At 56.9% G+C, this 14,543-nt stretch overlaps 1 protein-coding gene across 1 annotated transcript in view; it reads left to right on the top strand.

The window, feature by feature from the left end:
- The window catches only part of MMP24 (matrix metallopeptidase 24), a 744,834-nt gene that overhangs the window by 362,252 nt on the left and 368,039 nt on the right, over nucleotides 1-14,543 (top strand). The window lies entirely within an intron of this gene.

Raw genomic sequence — 14,543 nt, 5'->3', positions numbered from 1 at the left:
ACGCAGGTCAGACACACAGACATGGATACCATACATGTACATGGCATCAGCACCCATCCCTCACCCCCACCCATGTCCAGGAACAGAGACTGGCATGCTCTCATGTGTCCAATACGCATAGGGCTCCCCATGTTGCATTTAAACACATGCACCAACCGTGTGGTTCACACATTACTGGTCTCACATGCATGACCATGATGTCCCTGCACACATACATGCGTACATGGCCTATGTCACACATACAGGCAAGCATCAGACAACCAGCACACTGCAACATGCCCTGTCTCACACAGCAATGCTTGCCCACTTACCGCTCAACTCCAGGCGGGTCTGCCTCGCAAGGATCTGGGCGTGGAGCGCTGGGTCTACACGTTCCAGGACCCTCAGCTGGATGGTACTCATGCGGCCCCAGCCCCCCTCCACGAGGCGCCGGGCCTTCAAGAGGGTCCTGGACCTCAAGTCCTCCGAGCGCTTCTTGACTTTCTGGATGTTGCGGGTTGCCACCCCCTCCGCGTTGATGGCAACCACCAAGTCGTCCCAGATCCTGTCCCGTCCTTCCTTGTTGGCGCTTGACGATCCGAAGAGGGCATCATACTGTCCCAGGACTTGCTCCACCAGGACACCAACTTCGGTGGCAGTGAAGCTGGTGCCTCTCTGCCTCTCTGGCCGGGGGTTGCCACTGGTGTCAGATGTTGCAGTGCCCGACATGGTAACCCCAGAGGCAGGAGTGGGTGGGCAACTGGGTCCTGGGGCTGGGCTGTGGAGCAATGGTATACCAGTTGGGAGTCTTCTGTTCCAGCAGGGGTGGACACAGCAACTGGACCCCTGCAGATGGCAGATGTGCAGGCACAAAATGGCAGGGCACGGCGGCAGCAGGCAGGCAGGCAGCAGCAGATGGCTCGTGGGAGGCTGCTCGGGGCTCTGGGGGGCAGTAATTCGGCCTTCTGGGTAGGAGCATGGTCTTCCGTGTGCTTACGCGTGGCCAGCTTGATACGGAGTGAATTGGCACGTGAAAATCCTGCACGTCAACGTGAAATTCGAGGAAAGGGCCTTAGCGCATAAGCATGTCAGCACGCATACGCGATTCCATTGGACCAAAGGCCCTCAGCGCGTAAGCGAGTCTGTGACGTGACGCGCGCGGGTGTTTCCCTCATAGCACGTGATGACAGAGCACACGTGGAAACACTGCACGTCAGAGTATCATTGCGTGTAATTGGAGGAAAGTGCGCGTACACGCAATTGGCCTGGGTACGTGTATTGCAGGGGTGCACGGGAATTCTCACACGCGATTTGCTTGGGTACGTGTATTACAGGGGTGCGCGGGAATTCTCACACGCGATTTGCTTGGGTACGTGTATTACAGGGGTGCGCGGGAATTCTCACACGCGATTTGCTTGGGTACGTGTATTACAGGGGTGCGCGGGAATTCTCACACGCGATTTGCTTGGGTACATGTATTACAGGGGTACGTCGACCCGCGCAGGATAAAAGTGCGCGCAAACAACAAACAAGCTCAGACGCCAGGATGAATATACCGTTCCTAGCAGCAGTGGCCGTGGGTTACCAAAGGAGGAGGAGGAGGATAGTGAGGGCCCGAATTTTCACACCCAGAACCAGCCTTTTTGGGATGCCTGATGACCAGGTGTATGGGAGGTACAGGTTTCCACCTCACATAATACTGTACCTGGTGAGTGAGTGGGAGGATGACCTCACATCACCCACCCTGTGCTCCCAAGCACTCAGCCCCCTGGAGAAGGTCCTTAATGTACTGCACTTCTTGGCCACTGGATCATTTCAGCGGACAAGTGCCATAGTGGGTGGGGTGTCACAGGCCACGCAGTCACGCTGCCTACACCAGATCTTGAACATCATCACTGCACGCCCATCAGTCCGCAGGCACATATACCTGCCCAGAACACCTGCAGAAAGGCAGGCTGACGCCCTGGATTTCTACGGTGTGGCACAATTCCCCAAAGTGCTAGGTGCCATTGACTGCACCCATGTGGCACTACGTCCCCCCAGGGCATCTAAGCACATCTATAGGAACCGCAAGCACTGGCATTCCATCAACGTGCAGGTAGTATGTAATGCCAAGGGAATCATCACCTCAGTATATACCAACTATCCAGGGTCCACCCACGACAGCTTAATTTACCGAATGTCGACCCTAAACTGGGACCTAGAAGCTGGGTGGCATGGCGATACATGGCTGCTTGGTGAGTATGAATGCCACTGCACATGCATGCATGTCAGATGCAGAGTTATGTCACTACCCCACTAATGATACCCATCACCTCCTCACCAGGGGACAGTGCCTACCCTCTGAGCACCCACATGATGACCCCAATTCGGAACCCCATCAAGCCTCCCGAGGTAAGATACAACACAGCCCATATTGCAACCCGGGGCATAGTCTGTGCCTCCATCCTCCCTCCAGCACTATCTGAAATGTCGCCAGGCCTAGTATGATAGTCGCTTGTTTTGTTCCTCCCCTCCCTTTCTGCACCCCTCTCCCTCACCTTTTGTTTTTCTCCGGCTCTACCAGAAATGTCGTCAGGCCTAGTACGGTAGTCGCCTGTCTGTTTCCATTTCCTTCCCACTCTCTCCCTCCCTTCCTTATCTATGTCTTAGCTCTTGCACTATCTGAAATGTCGCCAGGCCGAGTACGATAGTTAATTTCACATCCTTACTGTTCATGGCCTGTAAGAATGTGGTTGTATTTTCCCTTGTTCCCTCCCTTGCCTTGAAGCGCTTTGAAACACATTGTGTATAGGTGCTATATAAATAAACAATCATATATCATAGTGGAGCGCACATTCGGAGTGCTCAAGTCACGCTTTCGCTCCCTTGACCGTTCTGGCAGGCAGCTGTTATATGCGCCCCCAGTAGTGTGCAGGATCATAGTGGCAGCATGTGTCCTGCACAATGTTGCAACACGCCGGGGCCTGGCTGTGGACATGGTGGTGCCCCCACATCCCCAACCACATGCACGCCCGCTGCGCATGGGAGGTGAAAGGGAACGGGGTGAGGCAGCCCGTACGCAGCCGGTGGCTAATTACTTCACATAGAAATCACACCCCTGTGGAGTGCACACAGCCCTGGCACATACCATCTGATAAGCAATTATGACTCGACCTGACAATTATGATGAACAAAGGGACAGTCAACTGTCAGAACCATAGAGCCTGAGATTGTTCATGTGGAAGTGTCACAATGTGTGCATCCCTACCTACACAAACACCACCAATGCAGTGTCATCAAAAGACACACTTCCATGCAGCAAAAATGAATACCCACTTGCAAAATACTACATGAGAACAGTGCCATGTCACCCAACCCCTCCCCAAACAAATTAATCCCCACAACATGCCCCAAGTGTCACCAACTACAGTGTCCCTAATGGAAACTGGCCACACATGAAATGCTCACAGTAATGCCGGACCAACAACACACATTACCAAATACTTACCAAGAATACCAATCACCTACACAACCTCCAACCTACCATAAACATGACAGTACAGACTTAAAAAATTGGTAGCCTCACTACCTGATAATGCCAGCACTTCGAACACTTCCAAGTATACAGTGTTAGCGCCACGCAAGAGTGTAGGTACACTGCTTACAACATGGACTCCAGTCCCAAAGTAGACCGCCTTGTGAAGACATGAGAAATGGACCTGCAAATTAGGAGGATGAGATGGATGCAGAGGCACATATCAATACACCATGCAGTGTACAATACAACAACAATATGCACTAGGAATGTATACACAGTATTGACTACAGACTGCCCACACATCAAATGGGAGTCCAACGTCACTGTGTACGTCAATGTCACTTGGGCACACCCTTTGCACGCCCATGGAAACGGGAAGCAGGAGGGGTGTGTGTCACACAAACCCAAGCATCTGACCCAAATTCAGGACAGGCCTGCATGTGCCCAGCCACAATACAGTGTATGCCCACGGGAGCCACACAAGGCAACACACTGTCCAAAAAATCAAAAATTCAAAAAAAAAAAAAGAAAATGGCCATTAATGGGCCCGGGGGGGTGGGGGAGGCCACCCAGGAGGTCCGAGGACAGGGTGCACACCAAAACCCACCTGTTTGGATCTTGCGGAAAAAAAACACCTCCATGGGCTCATGGCCTGCACGGAGACCCTATTGTGAGAGAATCACTGCTGTCGCTGTCCCCAGACTCTGCAGCTGCCTCAGGAGGTGGTGGCACTATGGGAGGCAGCCCATGCAAAGCCCTAGTCTGGTCCTCCATGGCAGCAAGCTTGCGGGTCTGGAAGGTCTGGTTCTGGAGGATAATCGTGCGGAGGTCCCCATGCAATAACTCACGGGATGACCGGACCTCCTCACAAGTTGCCTGCATCTCAGCTGAGAGCGTACGTGTGAGACGCTCCAGCTGCTGTTCTGTCCTTGTGTTTGTTGAAGCCTCAAGCTCAACAAGAGTCGTCCTGAGGTGACGGAGTTCCACCCTCAGGGCTTCCCTCTGGCCCTGGGAGTCTATGGAAATGGCTTCCCGCAGAGTCGCCAGTGCCGCCCGCCTGTCCCTGTTGGACGCCAACATGTCCTCCCTGTGTGATTGGCAGATGGAGTCTGTTGCCTGCTGTAGTCGCTCCATCAGCCTTTCTGGGGGGGTAATGGAAGTGGCCACCCTATCCATGGCCTGAGCCATCATCTCTGATGATGCTGCCTGTTGGGTTGCCATACCGTATATGGATTGCTCCCATGCAGTATTGCCCGGTGGCGTACGGCTACCACGTCGGCGGGCACCACAATTGTCTGGGGCAATGCGAACTGCGCCTTGCTGTGCCGGCACTGCCTGAGGCTGCAGGACTGCATTCCCCCTCTAATCTGTTGGCCCAGGAACAGGATCAGATATTGCGGAGTGTGACTCTGCATCCGTAACCACCAAAGGCGGACCTGCCAACACTGACATCCCCATTGAGGGTTCTACCCCTGGTGCAGGTGGGTCGGACAGAACAGAATCCCTCCCAGGAACACTCACCTGCAACGGCACATAGGTCTCATCATCCGAATCGACACCTGAATACAGCTCGGAGGAGGTGCACCCAGAGACACCCCTTGAGAGCACGACCTGCAGCAGTTATGGGTTCTCACCCACCACCACACCATGTCCCTCACTGGTGGTCGGTCGGCCCTGAGACCCCTCCTGGGTCTGCACCATCTCCACAACCCCAGCAGTATCAAGTGCGTCATCCCCTGCAAAGACATGAAAGAAAAGAAATGGAAACAGGCATTAGCACTATGGCACACAATTAGGGCTGAGAAGCTACAGAACCAGTACTTGATTGACACATGTCCCACATGACTAAAACCCTCCCATGCATGCACCGTCACTGCGTATGAAGGGGAGGCAAATGGCACACATTGATGACACCAAGATGGAAGATCAACACATTTGCTGCATGCTGCCTAGCAGTGGCATCACACATTGGCCTGTGATTGGCTGGTCAAATACACATGCCATCACACAGATGGCATGTACCATAGCCATAAAGTGAAGAGGGAGAGGAGGGCACCACTTGTTCATTCAGTCTAGTTTGCTCAGGAAATTGCTTTTTTAATTGAAATAGTTCAAATGTTTAACCTGGAGCTGCCAGTCCAAAATGGTCCTATAGCACAGGGACATGTCTAAACAAATGATATCCAGGAAACAAAGTCAGTCCACTTTACCATAGCCGTGTCAGACATGTGACAATAGGACTGAGAAATGCCTAGTAAAAGTGGTGGAATGCAAACAATCTACCTGAATAAACAGAGAAAAATAAGCAACAATGTTGTGGCAAGATGACACTTCAAGGGCAACTGGTGTGGTATTGGGCTAGATGTCTACTGTTGGCAGAAGGGATACTGCTATACCCAAATGCTGGTGCGCTGAATGTATTGGATGAGGCACATGGGTGACCCAAACCACTCAGGCACACACACCCTCACCTGGCACCCAAACAGAAGCCCTCACACACACACCATGCACATGGATGACACACACATGCATGTGCACTCACCGGACAATGCCTCGTAATCTGCCAGTTCTCCCACGCCTTGGATCTGTTCCACCGTGACGTAGGTCCCAGCAACATGCTCATGTGGAGTGAGTTCTATGTCCTCTGCTGGAGACCCACCTCCAGTCACTAGAGTAGCGGCATGACTTGAAGCCAGCTTATTCTTTGCCCTGCGCTTCAGGTCATTCCAGCGCTTGTAGCATTCAGTAGCTGTGCGCCTCACGATTCCAGGGCACTTATAATGTCCGCGATGGTCTGCCAGTGTGCCACACGTTTTGCAGGTGTGGACTTGGATCCTGCAATAATCACCATTTTGCGGTCATGTGCGGACACATACTCTACAAGTGCATTCAGTTCGGCCTCATTGAAGCTGGGCTTCCTTGACGGGCCGGACTGTGTAGCCGTGTCTGGGGCATCAGCCTCTACTGGACGAGCACTCTTCCTCTTCCGCTTGGAAGGTGGTGGGGATCCTGAGTGTCCTACGGCGCTCTGGACACTAGGGGCAGGAGCCCCGGTGGACTCTGTACTAGGAGTGTGGGATTGCACACTCAGCATGGGAGTTGGTGCAGGCATTAGCTCAAGTGTGATGGTGTCAGGGGAATGTCAGCAGGATGGACTAGGACCGACACTGTCCTGGCTGGGTGTGTGAGAGGTGGGGTGGATGGAGCCACAGCTGCCCCTGCAGCCTCCCCACCCTGCCTACTCGGGGCAGCAGATGACCTAGCTGCCCCTGATCCACGTGGCCTGATGACACCAACGTGCACCGGCGCACGTGGCCTAGACCTGCTGACCTGGAAGTCAGCCATGGAGTCACCCTGTGCTAGGTCTGGTGCCACAGTGGGCTGGTCCAACAAGGGCTGAGCATGGATGGTGTCAGCCACATTACCCTCAACCAGGGGGGGGGAGCATGGGTGTCCCTGACTGGTCCTCCACACATGGGGGGCTAGGGGCACCCTGCAAGTCACGGCCACGTCCCCTACCGGATCCACCACGGCCACCACTTGGGGCTTGGCCACCTTTGCCACCCTTACGGCTTGGTCGCCTCCCAACCATGGCACTGATGTTATTGTGTCTATGGGAGTCGCTGTGAACTATTGTCCTGGGCAATTGGTGGTCAAAGGGGTTGGGTACCAGATGGTAATCGTACCCTAGTGCTCTAGCAAGGCTGTATGTCACCCCTGGGGAAAGATGATGGGTCATGCAATGCACAGGCACCCCAAAAAAGGGAAGTAAGGTGCACGCAACCCCTCCTAGACCACGTGTGTGGAAAAATAAACCTGCACTACGCTGTGGCACCCAGAAACACAAGAATGAACGTATGCGTGTAACACGCAGCCTAGAATGACCTCTGAAGGGGTACGCGACACACGGGGCAAGCACAGATGTTAAATATGTGCGCGACTCACCATCTGCCAGGAAAAAAAGCGTGAAAAAGACGCGCGAGAAAAAGACGCGCGTGTGCGCGGTGGCAACACCCCCGCCAAAAGAAAAATTGTACGCTGTCTGAGGAGACAGGACAACAGTAGAAGGGGACGCTGTTTGAGGAAACAGGCCCAGGAAAAAGAGGAAAAGAGAAAAAGCTGTCAGAGGTAACAGGGAGTACGAACTTGAAATGCCGTGAAGTAAATCGTGTGTGAACCGACAAGAAGTACAGATTTCACCCACTCGCTCTCCACGAAAAGCACGTACATGGAAATGGTGTTCTACACGTACCTTTTATACACACGTCACAGACGCGCATACGCGCTGAGGCCATTTCCACCAATTACACGCTTTGACACTCAGACGTGTATTTTTTTTTTTACACGCGCCATTCTCAACGGCTATGCGTGTGACATCATAGACGCACCTGGGGGCCTTTGGGCCAATGAATTAACGCGTACGTGTGCTGACGCGCTTACGCGCTAAGGGCCTTTCCTCGAATTACACGCAGATGTGCTGGATTTTCACGTGCCAAATCACTCCGTATCAAGCTGGCCACGCATAAGCACACGGAAGACCATGCTCCTGCCCCGAAGGCCAAATTACTGCCCCCCAGAGCCCCGAGCACGCTCCCACCTGCCATCTGCTGCTGCCTGACTGCCTGCTGCCCACGTGTCCTGCCATTTGCTGCCTGCACATCAGCCAGGGGTGCTGTTGCTGTGACCACCCCTGCTGGAACCAAAGACTCCCGACTGGGTTACCATTGCTCCACAGCCCAGCCCCAAGACCCAGTTGCCCACCCACTCCTGCCGCTGGGGTTGCCATGTCGGGCACTGCAACATCTGGCACCAGTGGCAACCCCCGGCCAGAGAGGCAGAGGGGCACCAGCTTCACTGCCACCGAAGTTGGTGTCCTGGTGGAGCATGTCCTGGGGCAGTATGATGCCCTCTTTGGAAGGTTGCGCGCCGACAAGGAAGGACGGACTTGGATTTGGACGGACATCGTGACTGCCATCAACGCGGAGGGGGTGGCAGTCCGACTATTCCATCATGTGAAGAAGCGCTGGGAGGACTTCAGGTCCAGGACCCTCTTGAAGGCCCGGCGCCTCCTGAAAGCAGCGGATGCTAAGGGGCGCCGGGCCCACTTGTCGGAAGATCAGATGAGGGTCCTGGAACGCATATCCCCAGCGCTCCACGTCCAGGTCCTTGAGAGGCAGACCCGTCTGGAGTCGAGCAGTAAGTGTACATGCATACTGATTGTAAGCTGTGCGTGTGGTGGTGTGGCAGGAGTGTGCAGGTTGCACATGTGGTTTTATGTGGCCAAGTATGGGGGGGTACCGGGCCGTGAGGCTGACACATGCGAGGGCTCTCATGTGTGACACATGGATGGTGCTTGTGTGTGTAGGCCTGCATGGCAAAGGATGTGGAAGAATGATTGGCAGGTGTGACATGGATGCCGATCTGAACACTGCGACAGTTGGCGGAGGTGTACACATGCATGCAAGTGTGGTGGTGTGTGTGCATGTGTAGTGCACTCCCTGTGTCGCATGTGATGTCTGGCTCACCTTTGCCTGCTCATGCTGTTGTATGTGTATGGATGGTGCTGGCTGTTGCGATATGGCTGTGGTATAGCTCATGTGTGCAAGTTGAAATGACATGTGTGTTGGGGATTGTGATGCCATGTCTGAGGTTTGCCAATGCCACTCATGTACAACTGGTATGTGTTTATGAGTCCATTATACAGTGCCCTGATGCCTGTGTTTTATTTATCCCTGTCTGTAGCGTCAACTGATGAAGAGGGCGCAGAAGGTGCTGTGGAGCACAGCGGCAGGGGTCGCACCACCAGCCGGAGACGCAAGGCCTGGCTCCCCTCCCAGGTTGTGATCTCGTCGGGGAGTGAGGAGTCCGGTGCCGAGTCCGAGGCCGCAGCTGCCGAGGGGAGGTCCAGGAGGCGGAGGTTGGAGTTGGACTCCTCGGCAGCAGAAGGGGCAGCTGGGACCCCACAGGGCCCAACGGAGGAAGATGGCACGGAGTCATCCAGGTTGGTGGGGGGTTTGGTGGAGGAGGAGGCCGTGCAAGCAACAGAGGCGGGGTCTGGAGGTGGGGATTCCACTGGTACTAGTAGTGCAGCCTGCTCCTGTCACTGCATCATTTTGCACCAGCAGGGATGCCTACCTCCAGACCCGTTCTCAGGGAGGGGATTGGCTTACACCAACTGGCCTTCCTGTCCCTGCGGATGTGGCTATCCTGCAACAGGTTGAGCCTGTCCAGGGTGGGGTGGCATTGCGTCAACGGGCCATGCAAGCTGACCTGCAGTCTTTCCATGATGAGACTGCACGTCTTCTCGCATGGCTCGTTGACCGCATTGACCCACTGGGACAGCTCACCATGGCCGGATTCCTCCGTTTCCTGGATCTTGTTCCGACCCCCTCCTCAACGGAACTCCCTATGCCCCAGTCGTCCTCAATGCCATCTTCCCACACATCTATCACCTGGGTGCCCTGTGGAGCTGCCTCTGACCGTGCGGCCAGGCTGGTGGACAACAGATCCCTGCCACAGTCGGGAGTCGGACGTCCAGCAGGGGTGGCCACATCAACAACTGCACCCCAGCTGGAGGAGGATGTGCAGACACCAACGGACAGGGCACATGGACAGCAGCAGCAGCAGGAGGCTGTAGGTGGGAGCCACGATGGCTCGGGGCCTTCGACATCGGAGGGGCAGGCATTGGCCGGAGGGCAGGAGGACCCAGGACGGGAAGTGTCTTCCGTGTGGCAGCGGTTGGGCCACGCCATAGATGCGGAGCGGCAGCGGGCAGAAGAGGCACGGCTCACGATGGTCAGGGCGGAGAACTCCATGCGGAGGGCCCTGAGGCGGGCCGAGTACCTCGAGGCAATCCGCAGGGAGTTGGAGGAGAACATGTCGTCGTCCCTGCGGACCCTCGGGGCCATGGAACAGGACCGCCTCCGGGACATTGAGCAGGAGTTTGATGATGCCCTGGCCCGCAACATCCAGAAGTGAGCCGTTGGACTAGCCCGCTGCCATTGTATATAGTTAATTAGTGTTAGGTTTTATTTTATTTTTTTAATTTGGGGCGCTTGGACTATGCCCCACTTTTTTGTATATAGTTATTAGTTAGGTGGGTTTTATTGTAGGTTTCATTTACATCGTTGGGATCATGGACCCTGGATTTGCTCTTTGTACATAGTTTGACAGTGGATTTGTGGCCTTCATCTTTTATTATTTTTTCACCATGGAGCAATGGATTTTCACTTTACTTTCCCTTTGGATTTGCTTTGTTGGACGGTGACTTTGGACACAATTTCATTACGGTTATTTTGGATTCCCATTTTCATTATTTATTATTTTTGTGGACATGCTGCATTTTGATTTTGTTGCCATTATTGTTTGTTTAGATTTCATTCACTTAATTTACACTGTAATACATTTTTGTTTCTTACTTCAATGTGTGGACTTCTCTCATTGGTTTCATGCCTGCCACAATGTGGGTTTTCACAGTCATGTATTGCCATTGTGTGGGTCTGACGGACCTGTACTCATGCGCATACTGCTTATTTGTTATCTATAATTTAATGGGTATTTCAATTTTGAATGGATGTAAAGCTTGGTTGGGTGTTTGGACTGAGGTGGCGTGGGGTGTGATTTGGGTGGGCATAGGAGCCAGGGATCTGGATTGTGATGACGTGTTGGCTGGGGGACATGTGTGGGGGCCTGCTGGCAGGTGCCCCGCACTGCTGGGGGGTGGGGGTGCTGGGAGACATGAGTGGGGGCCTGCTGGCAGGTGCCCCACAGTGCTGGGGGGTGGGGGTGCTGGGAGACATGGGTTGGACATGAGTGGGGGCCTGGTGGAGGGTGCACCACAGTGCTGGGGGGTGGGGGTGCAGGGGGACATGAGTGGGGGCCTGGTGGAGGGTGCCCCTGACTGGTGGGGGGTGGCGGTGCTGGGAGACATGAGTGGGGGCCTGGTGGAGGGTGCCCTGCACTGTTGGGGGGTGGGGGTGCTGGGAGACATGAGTTGGACATGAGTGGGGGCCTGGTGGAGGGTGCACCACAGTGCTGGGGGGTGAGGGTGCAGGGGGACATGAGTGGGGGCCTGGTGGAGGGTGCCCCTGACTGGTGGGGGGTGCTGGAAGACATGAGTGGGTGCCTGGTGGAGGGTGCCCTGCACTGCTGGGGGTGGGGGTGCAGGGGGACATGAGTGGGGGCCTGGTGGAGGGTTCCCTGCACTGCTGGGGGTTGGGGGTGCTGGGAGACATGAGTTGGACATGAGTGGGGGCCTGGTGGAGGGTGCCCCACAGTGCTGGGGGGTGGGGGTTCAGGGGGACATGAGTGGGGCCTGGTGGAAGGTGCCCTGCACTGCTGGGGGGTGGGGTGCAGGGGGACATGAGTGGGGGCCTGGTGGAGGGTGCCCTGCACTGCTGGGGGGTGGGGGTGCTGGGAGACATGAGTTGGACATGAGTGGGGGCCTGGTGGAGGGTGCACCACAGTGCTGGGGCGTGGGGGTGCAGGGGGACATGAGTGGGGGCCTGGTGGAGGGTGCCCCTGACTGGTGGGGGGTGGGGGTGCTGGGAGACATGAGTGGGGGCCTGGTGGAGGGTGCCCTGCACTGCTGGGGGGTGGGAGTGCAGGGGGACATGTGTGGGGTGCTCTGCACTGCTGGGGGATGGGGGTGCTGGGAGACATGAGTTGGACATGAGTGGGGGCCTGGTGGAGGGTGCACCACGGTGCTGGGGGGTGGGGGTGCAGGGGGACATGAGTGGGGGCCTGGTGGAGGGTGCCCCTGACTGGTGGGGGGTGGGGGTGCTGGGAGACATGAGTGGGGGCCTGGTGGAGGGTGCCCCACAGTGCTGGGGAGTGGGGGTGCAGGGGGACATGAGTGGGGGCCTGGTGGAGGGTGCCCCTGACTGGTGGGGGGTGGGGGTGCAGGGGGACATGTGTGGGGGCCTGGTGGAGAGTGCCCTGCACTGATGGGGGGTGGGGTGCAGGGGGACATGAGTGGGGGCCTGGTGGAGGTTGCCCTTGACTGGTGGGGGTGCCCCTGAATGGTGGGGGTGCTGGGAGACATAAGTGGGGGCCTGGTGTTGGTGCCCTGCACTGCTGGGGGGTGGGGGTGCAGGGGGACATGTGTGGGGGCCTGGTGGAGGGTGCCCTGCACTGCTGGGGGGTGGGGGTGCAGGGGGACATGTGTGGGGGCCTGGTGGAGGGTGCCCTGCACTGCTGGGGGTGGGGGTGCAGGGGGACATGAGTGGGGGCCTGGTGGAGGGTGCCCTGCACTGCTGGGGGGTGGGGGTGCTGGGAGACATGAGTTGGACATGAGTGGGGGCCTGGTGGAGGGTGCCCCTGACTGGTGGGGGGTAGGGGTGCTGGGAGACATGAGTGGGGGCCTGGTGGAGGGTGCCCTGCACTGCTGGGGGGTGGGGGTGCTGGGAAACATGAGTGGGGGCCTGGTGGAGGGTGCCCCACAGTGCTGGGGGGTGGGGGTGCAGGGGTACATGAGTGGGGGCCTGGTGAAGGGTGCCCCTGACTGGTGGGGGGTGGGGTGCTGGGAGACATGAGTGGGGGCCTGGTGAAGGGTGCCCTGCACTGCTGGGGGGTGGGGGTGCAGGGGGACATGAGTGGGGGCCTGGTGGAAGGTGCCCTGCACTGCTGGGGGGTGGGGGTGCTGGGAGACATGAGTTGGACATGAGTGGGGGCCTGGTGGAGGGTGCACCACAGTGCTGGGGGATGGGGGTGCAGGGGGACATGAGTGGGGGCCTGGTGGAGGGTGCCCCTGACTGGCGGGGGGTGGGGGTGCTGGGAGACATGAGTGGGGGCCTGGTGGAGGGTGCCCTGCACTGCTGGGGGGTGGGGATGCAGGGGGACATGTGTGGGAGCCTGGTGGAGGGTGCCTTGCACTGCTGGGGGGTGGGGGTGCAGGGGGACATGAGTGGGGGCCTGGTGGAGGGTGCCCTGTACTGCTGGGGGGTGGGGGTGCTGGGAGACATGAGTTGGACATGAGTGGGGGCCTGGTAGAGGGTGCACCACAGTGCTGGGGGGTGGGAGTGCAGGGGGACATGAGTGGGGGCCTGGTGGAGGGTGCCCCTGACTGGTGGGGGGTGGGGGTGCTGGGAGACATGAGTGGGGGCCTGGTGGAGGGTGCCCTGCACTGCTGGGGCGTGGGGGTGCAGGGGGACATGCGTTGGTGGGCAGTAGTGCAAGGTGACATGGGCATGGGCATGGGGGATGGGCTGCCTGCGGGACATGTGCAGGGTAGTCCCCTGTGGTGTGGGCCGCCTGCAGGGGCCGTGGAGGGTGTAGAGGGAACACCTGGGAGGACCCACACGGGCAATTCACGTGTAGTGCTCCCCGCGCACCCCTAAAATACACGTACCCTGATGGAATTGCGTGTGATACTTCCCGCGCACCCCTGAAATACACGTACCCTGATGGAATCGCGTGTGATACTTCCCGCGCACCCCTGAAATACACATACCCTGCTGCTTTTGCGTGTGATACTTCCCGCGCACCCCTGGAATACACGTACCCTGATGGAATCGCGTGTGATACTTCCCGCGCACCCCTGCAATACACGTACCCTGCTGCTTTTGCGTGTGATACTTCCCGCGCACCCCTGGAATACACGTACCCTGATGGAATCGCGTGTGATACTTCCAGCGCACCCCTGAAATGCACGTACCCTGCTGTTTTTGCGTGTGATACTTCCCGCGCACCCCTGGAATACACGTGCCCTGATGGAATCGCGTGTGTTACTTCCCGCGCACCCCTGATGTACACGTACCTAGGACAATCGCGTGTGAAACTTCCCGAGAACCACTGAAATACATGTTCCCCGCTTGGCGTTTGCTGTTTGGCAGCCCTGTGAACTGGTCCAGGGTTAGCGCAGCCCTTTGCGATGATTTGGGAATTTTGAAGGCTTTTCCTTGCGCAAGGGCGTTCTTGGGGGCGTAACTGGCGCTGCTGCAGGGTCGCTGCGCCACTCTGCACCACGGCTGGTTTTTGAGGCTAAAATCCATGAATACGCTGTGCGATGAAAAGGATTTTATCACACGCGGCTGGCGCAGTGTAT

The sequence above is a fragment of the Ambystoma mexicanum genome, chromosome 3p (genome assembly GCF_040938575.1).
Source record: "Ambystoma mexicanum isolate Mex_15411 chromosome 3p, UKY_AmexF1_1, whole genome shotgun sequence".
NCBI lineage: Eukaryota > Metazoa > Chordata > Amphibia > Caudata > Ambystomatidae > Ambystoma > Ambystoma mexicanum.
This window is presented reverse-complemented; position numbering and strand designations above follow the sequence as displayed.